This window comes from Pelophylax lessonae (genome assembly GCF_965119305.1).
Source record: "Pelophylax lessonae genome assembly, chromosome: 7".
NCBI classification, from domain to species: domain Eukaryota; kingdom Metazoa; phylum Chordata; class Amphibia; order Anura; family Ranidae; genus Pelophylax; species Pelophylax lessonae.
In genome coordinates this window covers 205,404,125-205,427,292 of record NC_138774.1, presented here as the reverse complement: position 1 = coordinate 205,427,292, position 23,168 = coordinate 205,404,125, and positions in this window count along the sequence as shown.

Below are 23,168 nucleotides of genomic sequence, written 5' to 3'. Positions count from 1 at the left end.
GGCAATGGACAGTGTCAGTAGAGTAGTGGACGATGTCAGTAGGGCAATGGACAGTATCAGTTGAGCAGTGGACCATAACTGTAGGGCAATGGACAGTGTCAATAGAGCAGTGGACGATGTCAGTAGGGCAATGGACAGTGTCAGTAGAGCAGTGGACGATGTCAGCAGGGCAATGGACAGTGTCAGAAGAGCAGTGGAAGATGTCGGTAGGGCAATGGACAGTGTCGGTAGAGTAGAGCAGTGGACAATGTCAGTAGGGCAATGGACAGTGTCAGAAGAGCAGTGGAAGATATCCGTAGGGCAATGGACAGTGCCGGTAGAGGAGTAGACGATGTCAGAAGGGCAATGGACAGTGTCGGTAGAGTAGAGCAGTGGACAATGTCAGTAGAGCAATAGGCAGTGAGAGTAGAGCAGTGGAAAATGTTGGCAGGGTAATGGACAGTGTCAGAAGAGCAGTGGACAATGTCGGAAGGGAATTGGACAGTGTCAGTAGAGCAGTGGACGATGTCAGTAGGGCAATGGACAGTGTCAGTAGAGCAGTGGGCGATGTCAGTAGGGCAATGGACAGTGTCAGTAGAGTAGTGGACGATGTCAGTAGAGCAATGGACAGTGTCGGTAGAGAAGTGGACGATGTCTGTAAGGCAATGGACAGTGTCGGTAGAGCAGTGAATGATGTCAGAAGGGCAATAGACAGTGTCAGTAGAGCAGTGGACTATGTCAGTAGGGCAAAGGACAATTTCAGTAGAGCAGTGGAAGATGTCGGAAGGGCAATGGACAGCGTTAGTAGAGCAGTGGAAGTTGTCAGAAGGGCAATGGACAGTGTCGGTAGAGCAGTGGACGATGTCAGAAAGGCAATAGACAGTGTCAGTAGAGCAGTGGAAGATTTCGGTAGGGCAATAGAGAGTGTCAGTAGAGCAGTGGAATATGTCGGTAGTGCATTGGACAGTGTCAGTAGAGCAGTGGACAATGTCAGAAGGGCAATGGACAGTGTCGGTAGAGCAGTGGACGATGTCAGTAGGGCAATAGACAGTGTCAGTAGAGCAGTGGAAGATTTCGGTAGGGCAATGGAAAATGTCAGTAGAACAGTGGAATATGTCGGTAGTGCAGTGGACAGTGTCAGTAGAGCAATGGACAATGTCAGAAGGGCAATGGACAATGTCGGTAGAGAAGTGGACAATGTCAGTAGGGCAATGGACAGTGTCAGTAGAGCCGTGGAAGATGTCAATAGGGCAAAGGTTGGTGTCAGTAGAGCAGTGGATGATGTCAGAAGGGCAGAGATTGGTGACAGTAGTTTATTTTTTAGATTTTCTTCTTTTAATGTTACTTTTTTTTACAATTTTAATGTTTTTTTTTTACCATTTATATATATATATATACAGTATATATTTTTTTTTACAATAATGTTTTATTATTGTTTTTTTACAGTTTTTTTAGGAGCCCCATTTGGGGGCTTTGATGAAATATCAGAGGTGTAAACAGACCCCTGATGTCCCACTTTTGAGACAGGAAAAGTGACTGAGGACCGAGATTCCCCAGTCTCTTTCTCTGCAGCCAAGGAGCAGGGGGAATCTGCCCAGCACAGGGTGATTAGGGTGTGCCAAGGCACAGGATTCACAGTGTTTTCTGTATCGCACAAGGGTGAACCCAACCTTTGTCTGTGTCCTTATCGGAAAAATTTCTACTACTTCCTGTGTAACAGAAAATGAGTAGAAATCTCCCGAATAGGTACACAGATGGCAAGCAAAAAAGCAAAAGCTCTAACCCACAGACTCTCTATATCAGGGGTCCCCAAAAATTCTAAACAAAGGGCCAGTTTGCTGTCCTCCAGACTTTAGGGGGGCCAAACTGTGACCAGAGGGAGGAGAAATTGGCCTGGCATCAGTGGGAGTTAACAATGCATCTTTGGTATTTGGGGGGGGGGGCGTGGAATAGTGCCCCATCGCTGGTGTCAGGGGGAGGAATAATGTCCTATTATTGGTGTTAATGGGAGGAATAGTGCCCTATCGTTGGTGTGAGAGAAATAGTGCCCCATCGCTGGTGTCAGGGGGAGGAACAGTGTCCCATCATTGGTGTCAAAAGGAGGTCTAGTGCTCCATCATTGGTGTCAGTTTGAGGAATAATGCCCCATCATTGGCATCAATTGGAGAAACAGTGCCCCATTGTTGGTGTCAGTAGTAGGAATTATGCAAGATTGTTGGTGTCAGTAGGAGAAATAGTGTCTTTTATCAGTGGAAAGAAAAGTGCCCCAAGGGCAGGATGAAGACAAGCAAAGGGCCACATCCGGCCCCTGGGAACCACTGCTTTATATTACTACAACTATGGTTTCACATTAAAAATATGTGTTACAGCACTTAATTATAATTGCATCTACCCTTACTGTTTTCTCACAAATACCTGCTGATCCTACAAGTGAAGTCCACCGACTTCCTGTGATGCTTTGGCAATGGTGCTGTACTGCTCCTGAAAAGGGACGTTTTTAAAATTGATTGGATCCTGGGCAAACATTTTCTTGGACCATCCCCGAATTCACCTTATCAACTAGTTGTGGGCAGGGCAGGCTCAAGGGGCAGCTGCTTTGGGCCCCACAACAATGACTTCAACAGAAATTGAAGTATTTTCTACTTGCCCTTATTTTATTTAAGTCTTTTTGTATCTTTCTTTGGCCAGGTATGGTCACCTTTCCCTGTTTTTGTAATGAATAGGTCTTTGTTGTAAGTTACCTAACAAGATCCTCAAGGTGTCTCCAGAAAGGGATCTTGTCAGATTCTTGGAATTTCCATAAATTCTTGTGATGAGGATCCAAGATTGTCACTAGGAGGGACATAATGAAAGAATTCTGGAATGTAGTCACACAAGAAATGCTGATTCCACCCATCGGCCTACATATACAGTACATACTGGAGAACTGAGTCAGGATGTGATGCTGAGATTCAGGAATCCTAGTCTTAGCTCTAGATGTTGGGTACTTACTGTACTGTAAGGGCTAAATGAAAGTAAAAGTGTCCCAAATAGCAGCAGGAACCACAAATAGCAGGCTTCTTTAGTGGCAATTTATTTACAATGCAAATGTAAATTTCTGTATAAAAAAGGCTTTATCGGGTAGTTTTAGCAGCGACACATGCTTTGTCATCAAATAGTAACAGGCCTGCTTTGACCAGCAGATAGAAATTGACCAGCAGTTCATTGCGGCTGTCTCTGGTATTTCTGATGCAAAACTGTCCTACCACTGGCCAATTTCTATCAAATTCTCAGATACAACAGTGTAAAAATTGTCCAGTGACAGTATAGCTTTATTGAACAAGAACAGGCGGAGACAGTAGACACAGGTAGGTGTATTCATATAGGAATTAGGAGTGTTATCCCACAGATTTTACAGCAGTGTAGAACCAGTCGGCAGCAGAACAGTTTAATCAGCAAGAATAGGCCAAAATGTAGAAACAACATGAAGCACAGGGTGGTATTTCCAGAGAATTAGGCGAGAGTTGTTTAGGTCAGTGGTCTCCAAACTGCCGCCTAGGGGCTAGATGTGGCCCTCTGCATGCCTTTTATCTGGCCCTTGGGGCACTATTCCACTGATACCAAAGGTGGGGCATGATTCCCCCTACTCTTCCCATTGATACCAACAATTGGGCACTATTCGTGTCATTAAAACCAATGATGTGGCACTGATGCCAGGGCATTTTCTACTCCTATTGGCCACAGTCCAGCCCCCTTAAAGCCGGATAGATAGTAAGCTAGCCCTTCCCTTAGAATGTTTGGAGACCCCTGATTTAGGTGAACGCTTCTTTTTTTTTTGCCATCTCTGGACGCAGCTACACTCTGGTCTACAGCCATATACAAACTGGCTGATTAGCAGCAGTCAGTTTGTGGACAGCCAGAAATTCCACAGAATCATCTTCCTTGGATGCAGCTTTGTACAGGGTTGGTCTTGATTCCCAGATGAATGGTTACATGTGAACAGCAATGGTATCAGCCATTGATTTGTCCTGCTGTTAAAAACACATTGTGTGCATACAGCATTTAGATCCGCCAGCAAAAATTCACTGATTCTCGCTGGTGACTGCCCCTGGCCACCCATGTCAATGTAGCCTGACATTCCGTTAAAGTAAGTTAAAGGGGTTCTAAAGCCAGAAGGTTTTTTTTACCTTGATGAATTCTAGTCAAATCCACTGAGGAAGGAGTGAGCTCCTCTGTGTGTGTCAATAAAAGCACACAGCCCGACTCGGCATTGAGCCCGCACGTCTGCCCCCATAGCAGGTGGCTTGCTATGGGGGCACTCAGAGAAGAGGAGGCATCTAGAGTGCCAGTGGGGGACCCCAGAAGAGGAGGATTTGGGATGTTCTGTGCAATAATTTCACACAGAGCATTCAAGCAAAGAGAAAAAAAATATATTTAGGTATTGAGAATTAAGCGGATTGGGCAAAAGTTTGGGAAGGGAGGAGTTTGGGAGGAAGTAGTGTGTTAACAGAAGGAGGGTGGTCTTCAGTTGGAGGCGAAACAGCAAGGAACATCTTCCCTCCCTCCCGCCCTAATTTTGGTGGTTGATATGCCGTGTTGGGCCTCTGAAGTGGCGAGAAGTTGGTTTTGAGTTTGGTGGGGTGCAAGGTCCTTTTTAGGTTAATATGGGCTCAAAAAGGTACAGCGTAGGGACCCATCTGAGGTACGGCTCCCTGGTGGTGGGACGTGTATCTGCGAGTTGTCTCCGAGCCGGTGGTTTTGTGGCTGGAGAAGTGGCACCCAGGTACTGTCCTTTGATTTTGATGCCTATTAGGACCTTGTGGCTCCATTCTTTATGCACTATGTGTTCATGTTGTTATATATCGCTATTATTTGTGGTTTATGTTTTGGTTAATAAAAGGCTGCTATAGCCAATAAACTCCAACCTGTTGTATGTGGTTTTTATTTAAAGGGTGGGGATATTGGTATAGCAGTTGTTATCACAAGCCATATTTAATACCTTAGTCATGATGTTTGCTTCATATAGCACTGACAATTTACACAGTGGTTTGCATACTATACATTCACATCAGTCTCTGCCCACAGGGAGCTTACAATCTAACATACAAAACATAAGAGACCGTGAAAAGAAATGTTAACCTTTAATGCTTGTTTACACCACTGAGATGTACTAATCGCACGGCCATTTTTGTGTGCTGGGAGACACGGTGCCGATGTGTCAATCCTATCTCATCGCAGTGTTTACTTTTTTTTCCAGAGAACTTTATTGAAATGTCACAAGTGACATTTTATTACAGTTGTTCTCCCCACAGTGGTGTTGGAATGCGGTAGTTCGGGTGGCAACAAGCTGCACTTGGTTACTCAACACTGTGACAGCTCGTCCATTTTGGTGACATGCATGGAACATTCAGTATTCAGCCGGCACGTTATATAACATAACGCGGGCAAAGTCTACTGCATATCTTCCGGATGAATCAGAAGAGCTGTTCAGAGATCTCATTCCTCATGACTGCTAATAGAAAGATCATTTGTTTGTTGCATAAGTGTCATGCAGTCATGTTTCTATTTTTACTAAAATGATATAAAAATAGGAAACATTTTTAAAGATATGAGTTTTCCTTTAAATAAGAAACAAATCAGGACCGGGAAACCTATTTAGGTTCATGCAGGTGGCAAAGGGGTGGTAAAAACAAATGGTCGATCTACTTGTATATTAATAACGTCCCTGACAGGTTACCTGCCAATTACTTGACGACTGCTCATGTCCGCTCACATTGCCACGATTGCGATGGTTCATGTTATGGCAAATGTCACGTTTGTCATCCTGTGCCACTTGCCAAAGGCACCTATTGAAGTCAAGGGGATGATTTCACCAGAGCTGGGACGAGGCCACCTAGAGCCCAGGGTGAACATCCCATTTTTCAAGCCCCCCCCCTCCTAAAAAAATAAAATTAATGAGCAGTATATGTCAACAAAAACACCCCCCCCCCCCTTTCCCCAAAAAAATTGAACACTAATCTAAATGCCCACCACTTTATGCATAATTTCCTCTTCGTCCCAGTTCAAATCTGACCCCTGCTGAAATCCCCCCTCCCAGCACAAATCCTTGTGCCCCCATCCCCACCAGCTCAAATCCTCCCCCCATATGCTACAAGCACAAATTACCCCCCCCCCCCTTTCCCTCCCCCAAAAAAAAAAATTCCCCTTCAAGTCGAAATTCTCTCCCACATTCCAAATCCTCAACTTCCAGCACAAGTCCCCTCCCCCAATCCCCCATTCTAGCATAAATCCCCCTAGCAAATATAACCCCCCTACAAAAATATTTCCCCTCTACTGTTTCAATTTTAGAGCACAAACCCCCCAAATAACCACTCCTAAATTTGCCCTCCTAGAACAATTTATACCCCCTGTTGCTCCCCCAAATTCCCCTTCTCAACACGAATCCTCTCCCCCCCAATATCCTTGTGGTGCCCCCCCACCCTCACATAACACCACGATGCCCAGGGCAGCCGTCCCTCCTGCCCACCCCTTGTCCTGGCCCTGGGTGCCACACCCACATGCTTAATGCTTGGTGCATGCTGGCAGCGTGATATTTCAATGTAAAGTCTCCCTTAGGATCAAAAAAAAAATAGGTAGGTAGAATAGTGTAGAGTAAGGTAGAGTCCACCGCCGGTGTGAAAGCGCCATACAAGAGCCATCAATGTACTCATTTTCCCAAGCTGGTTTTGACAACATACATTAATAAATATGCGTTAGGACTCCATGAAAACATTAGATGTACTAATACAGAGTAATGCTGGCCATACACTGTACCAAAAATCGTTCAAACTAATTTTAGAAAAACAAAACACTGGGCTGGGAGAGCAGACGAACGTGCCATTGTGTAATGACCCAATTTTGATCGATAAATCGTTCAATGGACATAAATGAATCCGTTTTTCATTCAGTTTGTCACATATGCCCTGTTCAAACAGTTTGGGCGAGAAACACATTAACCTTTCAATTTATCGTTCGTTCGGCAGAATTTTCCAAACTGTTCCTTTCGGTTTTTCAGCTCTGAACAGTTAAAAGCCATTTTCTATTTGTGCCCATTAACTGGACGAAAAACCAACAAACAGACCAAATGACAGACCCCTTGCAGCTAATAGAGGGACCCCTGAGGCGCCACCTAAGTGTACTAATACAGGCAATTAATTGTCGCACAAATAATTAAAAACTCACAAGATGTAAGTAGGTAATGGGATCATTAAATAGAATAGGCAGGGGGAGCGTTTCAATCTATCCCTCTCTTATATCCGTGCTGTCCACGGAGCTGCTTGTTGGTCAGTCCAGCTCCTGCGGTTGTCCCGTGCACCAGGAAGCAAACCAGCGAAGTGACGTCACTGGAAGACGAGTAGTAGGAACAGTCAGTCGGGCAGAGGATGACAGAGAATAGAAGGCTACGCGCTCGGAGCAACAGCTCCTTCTACAGGCCTAGACAACTGCAGGAGCTTGACTGACCAACATGCAGCACCGTGGACGGTGCGGATAAAAGAGAGGGATGGATTGAAACGGTTCCCCCTGCCTATTCTATTTGATGAGCCCATTACCTACTTACATCTTGTGAGTTTTTAATTATTTGTGTGACAATAAATTGTCTGTATTACTACACTTGGGTGGCGCTGCCTGTCTTTCTCCATCTTCACTTCCAGATACAGAGACTCTGAGGACAGCTGCCGCCACTATATAGATATCTATATATATATATATATATATATATACTTTTTGATTTATTCATCTTGCCATCTGATAGAACACTAATACATGGACTTATGTACATGGATATTATTGCTGCTGATTCAGCAAAAAGCCTTTGCGCCAGATATATTGTGTGTTGTTAATAGAGGGACCCCCCCCGCAGGGGTCACACAAATATGGTGTGACATAAAAGAATTGCAACAGCTACCATTTTATTCTCCAGGGCCTCTGCTTTCAGAAAATATTATTATAGGTATTTACAGTATATAGCACTGACTTTTTTTGCAGCACTTTACATTATATTGTACATTCACATTAGTCCCTGCCCCCAAAAGCGTACAATCTAAGGTCCCTAACTCACATTCATACATAGGCCAACTTAGACAAGAGCCAATTAACCTACCGGCATGTCTTCGGAGTTGGGAGGAAACCGGAGCACGTGGAGGAAACCCACGCAAGCCAAATATGTAAACTTTGTGCAGGTAGTGGTTTGCATTTGAACTGACAACCCCACTGCTGCCAGGTGGAAGTGCTAATTACTTAGTCACTGTGCTGTTTGGAGGTGCTGAGCGATTTTCTAGCAAAAAATGCTGATTTTAATATGTATGTGAAAAAGCGTTTAAATTGCTCTGGACAGCAGGTAGGTAGTTGGGAACTGCTTAGCAATCAGCAACTGTTAAGACAATGAATATGTTAGCGAGAGGTATGTAATGCCCACCACAGAGAGTGCAACATTTCCCCCGCAAGCAATACTCTCCCCCACTTTACAATTTCAGCAAAAATAACCAACCCTCCTCACCACCTCCAAAAAAATCCAATACTAATCTGCAGGCTTACTTCATTTCCCCTTCCCAACAGAAAACCTCTCCCCTTCCCCCCAAATCCCCCTCCCAGCACAAATCCTCTCCCCAAATTCTCCCTCCCAGCACAAATCCCTCCCCCAACCCCCCCCCCCCAGCTCAATGCCTATCCACAGAAAACCTCTTTCCCCTCTGATTCCCCCCCTCTCAGCACAAATCTTCTTCTCCCAAATTTTCTTCCCCTTCCAGCACAAATCCCCCCTCCCCAGCACAAATTCTTTCCTCAATTCCTCCTTCCAGCACAAATCCCTTCCCCCCAGCACAAATCCTCTTAACTTTTCTGCAAAAATGGTTTCCACCCCCTTCTTTATCCCCCAAATCATTCCTCCCAGCTCAAATCCCTCCCCAAAATCCCCCCCCCCTCAGCACAAATTCCTCCCCCAATCCCCCCAACCAGCACAAATCTCTCCCCTCAATTCCTTCCTTCCAGCACAAATCCTATCCCGCCAGAAAACCTATTTTCCCTCTGATTCCCCCTCCCAGTACAAGCCCCTTTCCCCCAAATGTTCTTCCTTTTCCAGCACAAATCTGTGACCCCCCACCCCAAATTCCCTCTCCCAGCCCAAATCCTTCCCCCAAATTCCTCCTCCCAGCATAAATCCCCCCCTCTCAGCACAAATCTTCTTCTCCCAAATTTTCTTCCCCTTCCAGCATAAATCCCCCCCTCCCCAGCACAAATACTCTTACCTTTCCTGCACAAAAAGTCTTTCCACCCCCCTTCCTTACACCCCAATCATTCCTCCCAGCTCAAATCCTCACCCTCTTGAAGCACAAATGCCCTCACTAATCCTCTCTTCTAGCACAAATCCTCCACCCGTCTATCTTATACCCCCCCCCAGCACAAATCCTCCCTCCCTTCTAGCACAAATCCTCCTCTCAACTCTCCACTTTCTAACACATTAACTTTCTAACACACTCTAATCACTTAAGCATAAATCCTCCAGTACATATATTTGTTACCTGTTACCTTACCCCCCCCCCCCCCTTATGGTAATTGTGTACCCCAGTGCAATCTTGGGACCTCAAATCGGCACAAAAAATTCCCCTTCAAGTCGAAATTCTCTCCCACATTCCAAATCCTCAACTTCCAGCACAAGTCCCCTCCCCCAATCCCCCATTCTAGCATAAATCCCCCTAGCAAATATAACCCCCCTACAAAAATATTTCCCCTCTACTGTTTCAATTTTAGAGCACAAACCCCCCAAATAACCACTCCTAAATTTGCCCTCCTAGAACAATTTATACCCCCTGTTGCTCCCCCAAATTCCCCTTCTCAACACGAATCCTCTCCCCCCCAATATCCTTGTGGTGCCCCCCCACCCTCACATAACACCACGATGCCCAGGGCAGCCGTCCCTCCTGCCCACCCCTTGTCCTGGCCCTGGGTGCCACACCCACATGCTTAATGCTTGGTGCATGCTGGCAGCGTGATATTTCAATGTAAAGTCTCCCTTAGGATCAAAAAAAAAATAGGTAGGTAGAATAGTGTAGAGTAAGGTAGAGTCCACCGCCGGTGTGAAAGCGCCATACAAGAGCCATCAATGTACTCATTTTCCCAAGCTGGTTTTGACAACATACATTAATAAATATGCGTTAGGACTCCATGAAAACATTAGATGTACTAATACAGAGTAATGCTGGCCATACACTGTACCAAAAATCGTTCAAACTAATTTTAGAAAAACAAAACACTGGGCTGGGAGAGCAGACGAACGTGCCATTGTGTAATGACCCAATTTTGATCGATAAATCGTTCAATGGACATAAATGAATCCGTTTTTCATTCAGTTTGTCACATATGCCCTGTTCAAACAGTTTGGGCGAGAAACACATTAACCTTTCAATTTATCGTTCGTTCGGCAGAATTTTCCAAACTGTTCCTTTCGGTTTTTCAGCTCTGAACAGTTAAAAGCCATTTTCTATTTGTGCCCATTAACTGGACGAAAAACCAACAAACAGACCAAATGACAGACCCCTTGCAGCTAATAGAGGGACCCCTGAGGCGCCACCTAAGTGTACTAATACAGGCAATTAATTGTCGCACAAATAATTAAAAACTCACAAGATGTAAGTAGGTAATGGGATCATTAAATAGAATAGGCAGGGGGAGCGTTTCAATCTATCCCTCTCTTATATCCGTGCTGTCCACGGAGCTGCTTGTTGGTCAGTCCAGCTCCTGCGGTTGTCCCGTGCACCAGGAAGCAAACCAGCGAAGTGACGTCACTGGAAGACGAGTAGTAGGAACAGTCAGTCGGGCAGAGGATGACAGAGAATAGAAGGCTACGCGCTCGGAGCAACAGCTCCTTCTACAGGCCTAGACAACTGCAGGAGCTTGACTGACCAACATGCAGCACCGTGGACGGTGCGGATAAAAGAGAGGGATGGATTGAAACGGTTCCCCCTGCCTATTCTATTTGATGAGCCCATTACCTACTTACATCTTGTGAGTTTTTAATTATTTGTGTGACAATAAATTGTCTGTATTACTACACTTGGGTGGCGCTGCCTGTCTTTCTCCATCTTCACTTCCAGATACAGAGACTCTGAGGACAGCTGCCGCCACTATATAGATATCTATATATATATATATATATATATATACTTTTTGATTTATTCATCTTGCCATCTGATAGAACACTAATACATGGACTTATGTACATGGATATTATTGCTGCTGATTCAGCAAAAAGCCTTTGCGCCAGATATATTGTGTGTTGTTAATAGAGGGACCCCCCCCCCCCCCCCGCAGGGGTCACACAAATATGGTGTGACATAAAATAATTGCAACAGCTACCATTTTATTCTCCAGGGCCTCTGCTTTCAGAAAATATTATTATAGGTATTTACAGTATATAGCACTGACTTTTTTTGCAGCACTTTACATTAAATTGTACATTCACATTAGTCCCTGCCCCCAAAAGCGTACAATCTAAGGTCCCTAACTCACATTCATACATAGGCCAACTTAGACAAGAGCCAATTAACCTACCGGCATGTCTTCGGAGTTGGGAGGAAACCGGAGCACGTGGAGGAAACCCACGCAAGCCAAATATGTAAACTTTGTGCAGGTAGTGGTTTGCATTTGAACTGACAACCCCACTGCTGCCAGGTGGAAGTGCTAATTACTTAGTCACTGTGCTGTTTGGAGGTGCTGAGCGATTTTCTAGCAAAAAATGCTGATTTTAATATGTATGTGAAAAAGCGTTTAAATTGCTCTGGACAGCAGGTAGGTATCAGCAACTGTTAAGACAATGAATATGTTAGCGAGAGGTATGTAATGCCCACCACAGAGAGTGCAACATTTCCCCCGCAAGCAATACTCTCCCCCACTTTACAATTTCAGCAAAAATAACCAACCCTCCTCACCACCTCCAAAAAAATCCAATACTAATCTGCAGGCTTACTTCATTTCCCCTTCCCAACAGAAAACCTCTCCCCTTCCCCCCAAATCCCCCTCCCAGCACAAATCCTCTCCCCAAATTCTCCCTCCCAGCACAAATCCCTCCCCCAACCCCCCCCCCCCCCCCAGCTCAATGCCTATCCACAGAAAACCTCTTTCCCCTCTGATTCCCCCCCTCTCAGCACAAATCTTCTTCTCCCAAATTTTCTTCCCCTTCCAGCACAAATCCCCCCTCCCCAGCACAAATTCTTTCCTCAATTCCTCCTTCCAGCACAAATCCCTTCCCCCCAGCACAAATCCTCTTAACTTTTCTGCAAAAATGGTTTCCACCCCCTTCTTTATCCCCCAAATCATTCCTCCCAGCTCAAATCCCTCCCCAAAATCCCCCCCCCCCTCAGCACAAATTCCTCCCCCAATCCCCCCAACCAGCACAAATCTCTCCCCTCAATTCCTTCCTTCCAGCACAAATCCTATCCCGCCAGAAAACCTATTTTCCCTCTGATTCCCCCTCCCAGTACAAGCCCCTTTCCCCCAAATGTTCTTCCTTTTCCAGCACAAATCTGTGACCCCCCACCCCAAATTCCCTCTCCCAGCCCAAATCCTTCCCCCAAATTCCTCCTCCCAGCATAAATCCCCCCCTCTCAGCACAAATCTTCTTCTCCCAAATTTTCTTCCCCTTCCAGCATAAATCCCCCCCTCCCCAGCACAAATACTCTTACCTTTCCTGCACAAAAAGTCTTTCCACCCCCCTTCCTTACACCCCAATCATTCCTCCCAGCTCAAATCCTCACCCTCTTGAAGCACAAATGCCCTCACTAATCCTCTCTTCTAGCACAAATCCTCCACCCGTCTATCTTATACCCCCCCCCCCAGCACAAATCCTCCCTCCCTTCTAGCACAAATCCTCCTCTCAACTCTCCACTTTCTAACACATTAACTTTCTAACACACTCTAATCACTTAAGCATAAATCCTCCAGTACATATATTTGTTACCTGTTACCTTACCCCCCCCCCCCCTTATGGTAATTGTGTACCCCAGTGCAATCTTGGGACCTCAAATCGGCACAACTCATTTCAGTGGGCGTCCCTCCTCCTAGGCTCCTCCTCCTGTTGTGTCATGAGGCATGCCAGAGCGGTAAAGTAGCCTAGAGGGGGGCTTCCCTCAGTTCAGAGGTATATTATTGTAACAGGCAGCAAGCATTTTTCCCTGTCAGCTGCCTGTTACAATAATAGAGGGGACAATTATTGCACCTGGGGCTCAGGACACCCCACAGGAGATGTGGGGTTGGTGCCTGGAGCTAGTGTGCCCCTGCAAAGGTACATTAGTGGAGCCTAGTGCTGAAACTTGTTCTGTCACTGGACTCCAGCCTGGATCAGCAGAAGGCGGGATTTAGTTGAAATCTCAGGATGAGGCAGTGGAATCCAGGACGGTTGGGAGGGATTTCCTTTTACATTTCCACTCACTTCCTGTTGTGTCTTTAAAGTGGAGTTCCACCCTAATTTTATACTTACCTCCATCTTCTCGCTCCGGGTCACCTGAAAAACAAATGGATAATCGCATTTTTTTTTTTTTTACTTACCTCGTAGCGAAGAAAATATACTTACCTTACTTCCTTCTTCCTCCTTCCTCGGCCGCGGCCCGTCGTCACTTCCTGGCTCTGCAATGATTCCTGGGAGCTGAACGTCATCGCTCCCAGGAATCATTGCGCCTGCACCGGCCCCGACGTCAGTTCCGGGGCGCGCGCGTCATCCCCTTCTAAACAGCTTCTGCTGCGCGCGCCCGGAAGTGTCGGCGGGGCCGGCGCAGGGCATCGTGGGACCGAAGAAGGCGGAAGAGTACGCCGAAGAGGATCGCGCTGGCTTCAAGCTGCCCACATCTGAGATGGCAGCACTGAACAAGACTTTTTCAATGTAAGTATTTGTCCTAACAGGTAAGTGCAACCCGGGACAGATCAGAGGCTAGCCATTGTGGAATGCACTAGCCCTGACTGTCCCGGGGGTATTTTTTAAAAAAAATAAAAATCCAGGGTGGAACTCCGCTTTAAATTAAGGGGACCAGATTTTTAAAATGAAATCCGGGGACTTATTTTTTTTTTTTTTGGCTAATGGTAAACTATTTTGTAATTTCTTGAAATTATATATGCAGTGTATGTGGTATGTGTTTATGGAATAATTGTAAGATACAGTATATACGTTATTTCTCATATTTCATCCATGAGATAGAAAGAAAAAGATACTTAGAATTTTTTGGGATAGGACTATCAAATGTTAAGAAGATAAGATAGAGGAAAAACTTGGAGGGAGGGATGGGGTGGCAAAATTCAAATCCAATCTGGGCAGGGGTGATGGTGTCACCCTCTCTGCAAAAGGTAAGAAATACTGCAGAGCTGCAATGTGCAAACAGTGGTGAAACACTATATATGTGTGTATATATATATATATAATCATAGTAATAAAATGTGAAACATGTACATCGATTGTACATTTTATAATGATTATATATAGGGGGGTCACCACTATTTGCACATTGCAGCTCTGCAATATTTCTTACCTTTTGCAGAGAGGGTGACACCATCACTACTATGTGCTAATACACTGGTTGATAAGCATTTCTATTATTATTATTGTATGCAGGGGATTTCACCATTATTTGCACATTGAAGCTCTGCAATTTCTTAAAATATTTTTCCAGTGAGGGTGACACCATCACTACTATACTGCAATACATTGGTTGATTTGCACTGATTATTCAGTTATAGGTTTTACCATTGCAAATATAAGTCCATTTGTACAATTTTGTAGATGAAGTGTAGGGCAGTGCTGCATTTTTTGTTTTTTATTGTTGCACGTTAGTTGAGGGAACCAGCTAACAAGATTTTCTTATTGCTTTTGAGATTTTTTTAGTTGCATGGTAGTTGTTTTATCTGATTTGTTAGGTCCTCTGTGGACTGGTAACCAGTGGCCCTGCATATTGGTGGTCAATGTGCACCTGAATGCTGGTGCTCAGTGTGCCCCCTGTATGCTGGTGCTACGTGCAGGGTGCAGGAGAATGCTACGAGCAGGAGGATGCTACATGTAGGAGGATGCTACGTGCAGGGTGCAGGAGAATGCTACGTGCAGGAGGATGCTACATGCAGGGTGCAGGAGGATGCTACGTGCAGGGTGCAGGAGGATGTTACGTGCAGGGTGCAGGAGAATGCTACGTGCATGGTGCAGGAGGATGCTACGTGCAGGAGGATGCTACATGCAGGGTGCAGGAGGATGCTAAGTGCAGGAGGATGATACGTGCAGGGTGCAGGAGAATGCTACATGCAGGGTGCAGGAGAATGCTACGTGCATGGTGCAGGAGAATGCTACGTGCAGGAGGATGCTACATGCAGGGTGCAGGAGGATGCTACGTGCAGGAGGATGTTACGTGCAGGGTGCAGGAGAATGCTACGTGCAGAGTGCAGGAGAATGCTACGTGCAGGAGGATGCTACATGCAGGGTGCAGGAGGATGCTACATGCAAGAGGATGTTCCAAGCAGGGTGCAGGAAGATGCTATGTGCAGGATTCAGGAGGATGCTACGTGCAGGAGGATGCTGGGTGCAGGAGGATGCTACATGCAGGGTGCAGGAGGATGCTACGTGCAGGGTGCAGGAGAATGTTACATGCAGTTTGCAGGAGAATGCTACGTGCAGGGTGCAGGAGAATGCTACATGCAGGAGGATGCTACATGCAGGGTGCAGGAGGATGCTACGTGCAGGAGGATGCTCCCAGCAGGGTGCAGGAGGATGCTATGTGCAGGATGCAGGAGGATGCTACATGCAGGAGGATGCTGGGTGCAGGAGGATGCTACATGCAGGGTGCAGGAGGATGCTATGTGCAGGAGGATGCTACATGCAGGGTACAGGAGGATGTTACCTGCAGGGTGCAGGAGAATGCTATGTGCAGGGTGCAGGAGAATACTATGTGCAGGAGGATGCTACATGCAGGGTGCATGAGGATGCTACATGCAGGAGTATGCTCCCAGCAGGGTGCAGGAGGATGCTATATGCAGGAGGATGCTACGTGCAGGAGGATGCTGGGTGCAGCAGGATGCTACATGCAGGAAGATGCTACGTGCAGGAGGATGCTACATGCAGGGTGCAGGAGGATGCTACGCGCAGGAAGATGCTACGTGCAGTGTGCAGGAGAATGCTACGTGCAGGGTGCAGGAGGATGCTACGTGCAGACAGATGCTACATGCAGGGTGCAGGAGGATGCCACATGCAGAGTGCAGGAGGATGCTACCTGAAGGTTGCAGGAGGATGCTGCGTGCAGAGTGCAGGAGGATGCCACATGCAGGGTGCAGGAAGATAGTACGTGCAGGAGGATGCTACCTGCAGGGTACAGGAGGATGCTACGTGCAGGGTGCAGGGGATGCTACGTGCAGGAGGATGCTATGTACAAAGGGCAGGGCTATTAACTCTTTTTTTGCTTCTGTATGTAATCACAGTATACTGCAGACACATTATTACAGAAGATGGTCAGAGACTGCAGACACATTATTACAGGAGATGGTCAGAGACTGCAGACATGATACAGGAGATGGTCAGAGACTGCAGACATGATACAGGAGATGGTCAGAGACTGCAGACATGATACAGGAGATGGTCAGAGACTACAGACATGATACAAGAGATAGTCAGAGATTGCAGACACATTATAGGAGATGGTCAGATATTGCAGACACAATATAGGAGATGGTCAGAGACTGCAGACACATTATAGGAGATGGTCAGAGACTGCAGACATGATACATGACTGCAGACATGATACAGGAGATGGTCAGAGACTGCAGACACAATACAGGAGATGGTCAGAGACTGCAGACACATTACAGGAGGTGGTCAGGGACTGCAGATATGATACAGGAGATGGTTAGAGACTGCAGATATGATAAGGAGATGGTTAGAGACTGAAGATATGATACAGAAGATGGTCAGAGACTGCATTTATGATACAGGAGATGGTCAGAGACTGCAGACATGGTATAGGAGATGGTCAGAGACTGCATTTATGATACAGAAGATGGTCAGAGACTGCAGACATATGTACAGGAGATGGTCAGAGACTGCAGACATGATACAGGAGATGGTCAGAGACTGCAGACATGATACAGGAGATGGTCAGAGACTGCAGATATGATACAACTAGAAGAAAACACAGGCGCCACTCTAAGTGCAATAACTTGTAACTTCTTTATTGGATTAACCGCTAAAAGGGGGGTACTCACAAAGGGGATGAAATAATACAGCTCATAAGCACACTCCGGTGAGGATCAGGATGGCTCGAGTGGTAGCAGGTAGATAGGCTGTAGCGGTAGCTGCCGCACTTCCTAGTCCCGGGGACACTCCAAACACCATCCGTCATCACTTCCGCGAGCGGGATTACGTCAGGGCGCCGCTCGCGGAAGTGATGACGGATGGTGTTTGGAGTGTCCCCGGGACTAGGAAGTGCGGCAGCTACCGCTACAGCCTATCTACCTGCTACCACTCGAGCCATCCTGATCCTCACCGGAGTGTGCTTATGAGCTGTATTATTTCATCCCTTTGTGAGTACCCCCCTTTTAGCGGTTAATCCAATAAAGAAGTTACAAGTTATTGCACTTAGAGTGGCGCCTGTGTTTTCTTCTAGTTGGCCCCAAACAAATCTTCTACTTGTTACAAGAGCTGCCTCAGGAGTGCACCTTGAGCTTTCTATGGATTTTATGGACTTTTCCATGGACTTTATTATACATGGATTTTTCAATTAATTAATGTTTTAATCTATCAACTTTTAATATTGTCCTTCCGATTGATCATGTGTGTCTAGTGCTACTGGTATGGCCCCTGGTGATTATTGTTCCCCGTTGTGCGCCAGCTATTTATTTTTGCAGATATGATACAGGAGATGGTCAGAGACTGCAGATATGATTAATTTAGGAGATGATCAGGGACTGCGTTTATGGCAGAGCCCAGTGTAAAAGTGTATAGTATCGCAGGGCTGCTCAACTCAATTTAAACCAGCTCTGCAAGATCAAGTCAGTAATCCTCCTTTAAAGGTACAACCATGTGACAGAAGACAGCAGCACATCCAATTTCCAAAATAAAAATGGACTCACAAACAGTTAACTGCTCAAGATTAGTGGAGGACAGTAAACAGTTCATGGGTCTGTGAAGCTTCTACCTGAGCCAGCAGCAAATCCTCCAAAAAAACATAAAAAACATGCAGCACACACAGCTCTGGCTAAATAGCTAAACAGAAGATGAAACAGCCATGTGTCCCTGGTCTCATAGAATGCCGCTGCAGCGTCTTCAAGAGATCTTCTCTGTGTTCAGGCAATCTGCAGGTCAGGTTAGGCAGATAAAAAAAGTAAGAAGCAGACAAGAGGAAGAGGACAGTGCCATCTTTGGAGCATTAAAGGGCCCGGGGCAATGCAGTGCACTGGGGCCCTGCCTACACAATCACCCACGAGAATAAAAATGTAAATTATCGATAAGGATATATTTATTGATACAGCAGTGCCAGGCTAATGGCAGCTTCCAAGTTCAGCGACTGGGTCCGGTGAACACACAAACGGATGGGAGTCAGACTTGACTGTCCTGTGTGCGCCTGTTCCCGTGGAGGTGGACAGGCATTCCTGAAGTTGTGGGGTCCCCCCCCACGGCCCAAGTGGCCTGACAGCAGCGCTGGGCCGACAGGTGCTTGCCACCTGCTAAGTTCGGCGGTGGGATGTACATGGGAATCGGGACTAATGCTTGGCTGGGGCTGAGTTGCTGGGCAGGTGGGGCCCCCCCGGGCAAATGGGGCCCCCGGGCAACTGCCCAGCCTACCCATTCGGTAAGATGGTCCTGGAAGAGGAGGTTGATCGGTAACCTGCACAGTGCCTGAACACAGATATCTGGAAGACACTGCAGACGACCAGCATTACAAGTAACAGTGCTTGCTCTAATTGTGGTCATACCTTTTTACAGCTCTGAGGAAGGGGGGACGCCCCCGAAACGCGTAAGTTTTATTTGGAGGTTCACATACCATCACGGTTTGCATCAGTGGAAAATGCTCAGTGGAGACTTCCGGTGGACTTACAACTTTATTTTCGTCTGTCATTTTAACAACTTTGTGAGTATGATGTAAATGTTTTTATCAACTTTGTGAGTATGATGTAAATGTTTTTATCAAAATAAATTGTTACAAAGGTAATGCGCTAGACTGGTGGGCCCTCTGTATTTCTTCTCTTCAGACTTTTTGCATCTCCCTTCTGGTGCCCCCATTCAGCCCTGCTCACAGTAAAATGTGGCAGGCTGGAGAGGGGCGGGAGGAGGAGTGTCATACTGCCTGCTGACTGGCTGAGGATCGAAGAGAGGAGGAGCTCAGCATATCGGCCTGCCCATCCCCAACATCAGCTCTGCTTCACTCACTGTCACTGTGGCCGTACGCCCCCAGCTTGCCCACCAATACTGCCTGTGCTGGATGGATGGTCACACTGCTGAATGTCCTGCTAGGCTGTCAGCAATAGGTATGGGCACCGCCCCGGGACAGAACCGGGGACACATTTGATCCAGGGACTGTCCCTGGAAACCGGGGACATCTGGTCACCCTACTTTAAATGATACAACCAGCAGAAAAACTAAGAGATGGGGCGGGGGATTCTAAATCTTCCTCTATGGAAAAAAAAAAACCATAAAAAAAAAAAAAAAAAAAAGAGTTTTACCCTTCATAGATATAAAAATTGGGCGTCTCACACCCACCCTGGGAAGATTCAATCGCAGCATTGTCACGCTTTCTGTCTCATTAGAAGAATGTCATTGCTTCAGGGAAATCGTTTTTTTTTGTGTCTTTATTAGTGTTTATTGTAAACAGGATTTTCCTTATAACTCGTAATAATAGAGAACAACAAAATCTTCTTTTGTTTTCAGGCAACAAAATGGTTCAGGTGTGTACAATGTAACAGGCCAATCCCAGAATACTAACAGAACAGTCTAACCGGTTACTGTTCTGGTAATTCCATCCATAAGTAACAATCTGAATAGACAATTTCTGTACAATCTGCTTTAGGATGAGTGTGCACTGTACAACCCGATTGTACAAGATGAGTGAGCACTGTGCAACCCGATTGTACAAGATGAGTGTGCACTGTACAACCCGATTGTACAAGATGAGTGTGCACTGTGCAACCTGATTGTAAAAGATGAGTGTGCACTGTGCAATCTGATTGTACAAGATGAGTGGGCACTGTACAACCCGATTGTACAAGATGAGTGTGCACTGTGCAACCTGATTGTAAAAGATGAGTGTGCACTGTGCAATCTGATTGTACAAGATGAGTGGGCACTGTACAACCCGATTGTACAAGATGAGTGGGCACTGTACAACCCGATTGTACAAGATGAGTGGGCACTGTGCAATCTGATTGTACAAGATGAGTGTGCATTGTGCAACCTGATTGTACAAGATAAGTGTGCACTGTGTGCAACCCGATTGTACAAGATGAGTGAGCACTGTGCAACCCGATTGTACAAGATGAGTGTGCACTGTGTGCAACCCGATTGTACAAGATGAGTGAGCACTGTACAACCCGATTGTACAAGATGAGTGTGCACTGTGCAACCTGATTGTAAAAGATGAGTGTGCACTGTGCAACCTGATTGTACAAGATGAGTGTGCACTGTGCAACCTGATTGTGCAAGATGAGTGTGCACTGTGCAACCTGATTGTACAAGATGAGTGTGCACTGTACAACCCAATTGTACAAGATGAGTGTGCACTGTGCTACCCGATTGTAAAAGATGAGTGTGCACTGTGCAACCTGATTGTACAAGATGAGTGTGTACTGTGCAACCTGATTGTACAAGATGAGTGTGCACTGTGCAACCTGATTGTACAAGATGAGTGTGCACTGTACAATCCAATTGTACAAGATTAGTGTGCACTGTGCTACCAGATTGTACAAGATGAGTGTGCACTGTACAACCCAATTGTACAAGATGAGTGTGCACTGTGCTACCCGATTGTACAAGATGAGTGTGCACTGTACAACCCGATTGTACAAGATGAGTGTGCACTGTGCAACCCAATTATACAAGATGAGTGGGCACTGTACAACAAGATGAGTGTGCACTGTGCAATCTGATTGTACAAGATGAGTGTGCACTGTGCAACCCAATTGTACAAGATGAGTGTGCACTGTGCAACCCGATTGTACAAGATGAGTGTGCACTGTGCAACCCGATTATACAAGATGAGTGTGCACTGTAAAACCTGATTGTACAATCTCCTTTAAGATTAGTGTGCACTGTGCAATCTGATTGGCCAATCTTTTTTAACCACTTCTGGACTGAAAGGATTTACCCCCTTAATGATCAGGCCATTTTTTTGCGATTCCCACTGTGTTATTTTAACAGACAATTGCGCGGTCGTGCGACACTGTACCCAAATAAAATTGATGTCCTTTTTTTTCCCACAAATAGAGCTTTCTTTTGGTGGTATTTAACCACTTGCCGACTGCCTAATGCCGATCTACGTCGGCAGTCAGCCCCTCACAGGCAAAGTGACGTAGGGCTACGTCACTAGCTTGTGAGGGTCTAGGGAGCGAGCGCGCGCCCCCGGAGGCGCGCTCCCGCTCCCGCGTGGTCACGGACCCCCCCGCGCGTGTGACCAGCGGACCCGATGTCCGCCGGTCACTCGGCGATCGGCGGGGGAGAGGGAGAAAGTCAGGCAGCTTGTGTAAACAAGCCACCTGTCATTCTCCTCGCTGTAAAGACACTGATAAAACGGATCTAGTATGTAGATCCGTTGATCAGTGTCCTTACAGCTCAAGCCACAGCCAATCACAGTAGAAAGCACGCCCCTAGGGATACACACAGCCCCTCCCTTCCAAATAAAGTTAACCCCTTCACAACCAGTGTATTTTTACAATAACAGTGCATATGTATAGCACTGATTACTGTAGAAATGTCACTGGTAACCACAAAAGTGTCACAAATGTCAGTCAAGGGTCCGATCTGTCCGCCCCAATGTCGCAGTACCGCAAAAAAATCGCAGATCGCCGCCATTACGCGTTAAAAAAAAAAACAACAAAAATGACAAAAATCTTTCCCTTTGTTAGTAAAGGCGATAACTTTTGCGCAAACCAATCAAAATACGCTTTTTGCGATTTTTTTTACCAAACATAGGTAGCATAAAACAAATTGGCCGAAAATTTAAAAAAATTTTGATTTTTACTTTTTTTTTGGGGGGAATTTCATATAAAAAAATGTGAAAAATATTGTTATTTTTGCAAAATTGACGCTCTTTTTTTGTTTATAGCGCGTGATCAAAAAATCGCACAGGTGATCAAATACCACCAAAAGAAAGCTCTGTTTGTGGGAAAAAAAAGACGTCAAATTTGTTTAGGTACAGTGTCGCACGACCGCGCAATTGTCCGTTAAAGTCACGCAGTGCCGAATCGCAAAATACCCCCTGGTCAGGAAGGGGGTAAAATCTTCCGGGGCTTAAGTGGTTAATCACCTCTGCAGTTTTTATTTTTTGCACTATAAGCAAAAAAAGAGCGACAGTTCTGAAAAAAAAAAGACAATATTTTTCACTTTTTGCTATAGAACATTCCCAAATGAAAAAAATTTCAAAATCAAATTTCCTGACAGACTCCATGGCAGCATACGTATCGGGGTTTGGCCCCGCCTCCAAACCTACCCATAGGACCTCACTCCCATAAATCTTTGCTCCTGTTCAGCACACGTGTTCTTTTTTTGTCCTCCAAAGGATTACCTGATATCCTACCTGAAGATGGATTCCGGGCGATGGATGGCTCTACCAGTCGGGTATGGAGCTCTCCAATAAGCCCCAGCTGCTGCGGGGTATGGAGTAGGGGCGAAGATGTATGCAGCCTTGGCCAAAAAGCCCAGCTGCTGCGGGTGGCCGGTACCCTAAGAATGAGATAAGTCCGGTGTGTGCATCCATCCCTGGTGATCTGCGGTTCGTGAGTACAAAGTCCTCCATGGCAGCTATTTTGTTTATATTATTGCTTGCTAGTGCCTTTATGTCTTACCTGGTTTTTCTCCTGCTTTCCCTGGTGGCTAGTGGTCCGGGGCCGGTCAGCGATTCACTTCCTGACCGGCCTCCGGTGCGCGCTACTGCGCATGTGCGGCGCCTCGGGAACGAGGCTTGGTTCTCGCGCAGGCGCAGTGTAAGCACGGCGCATGCGCAGTGAGC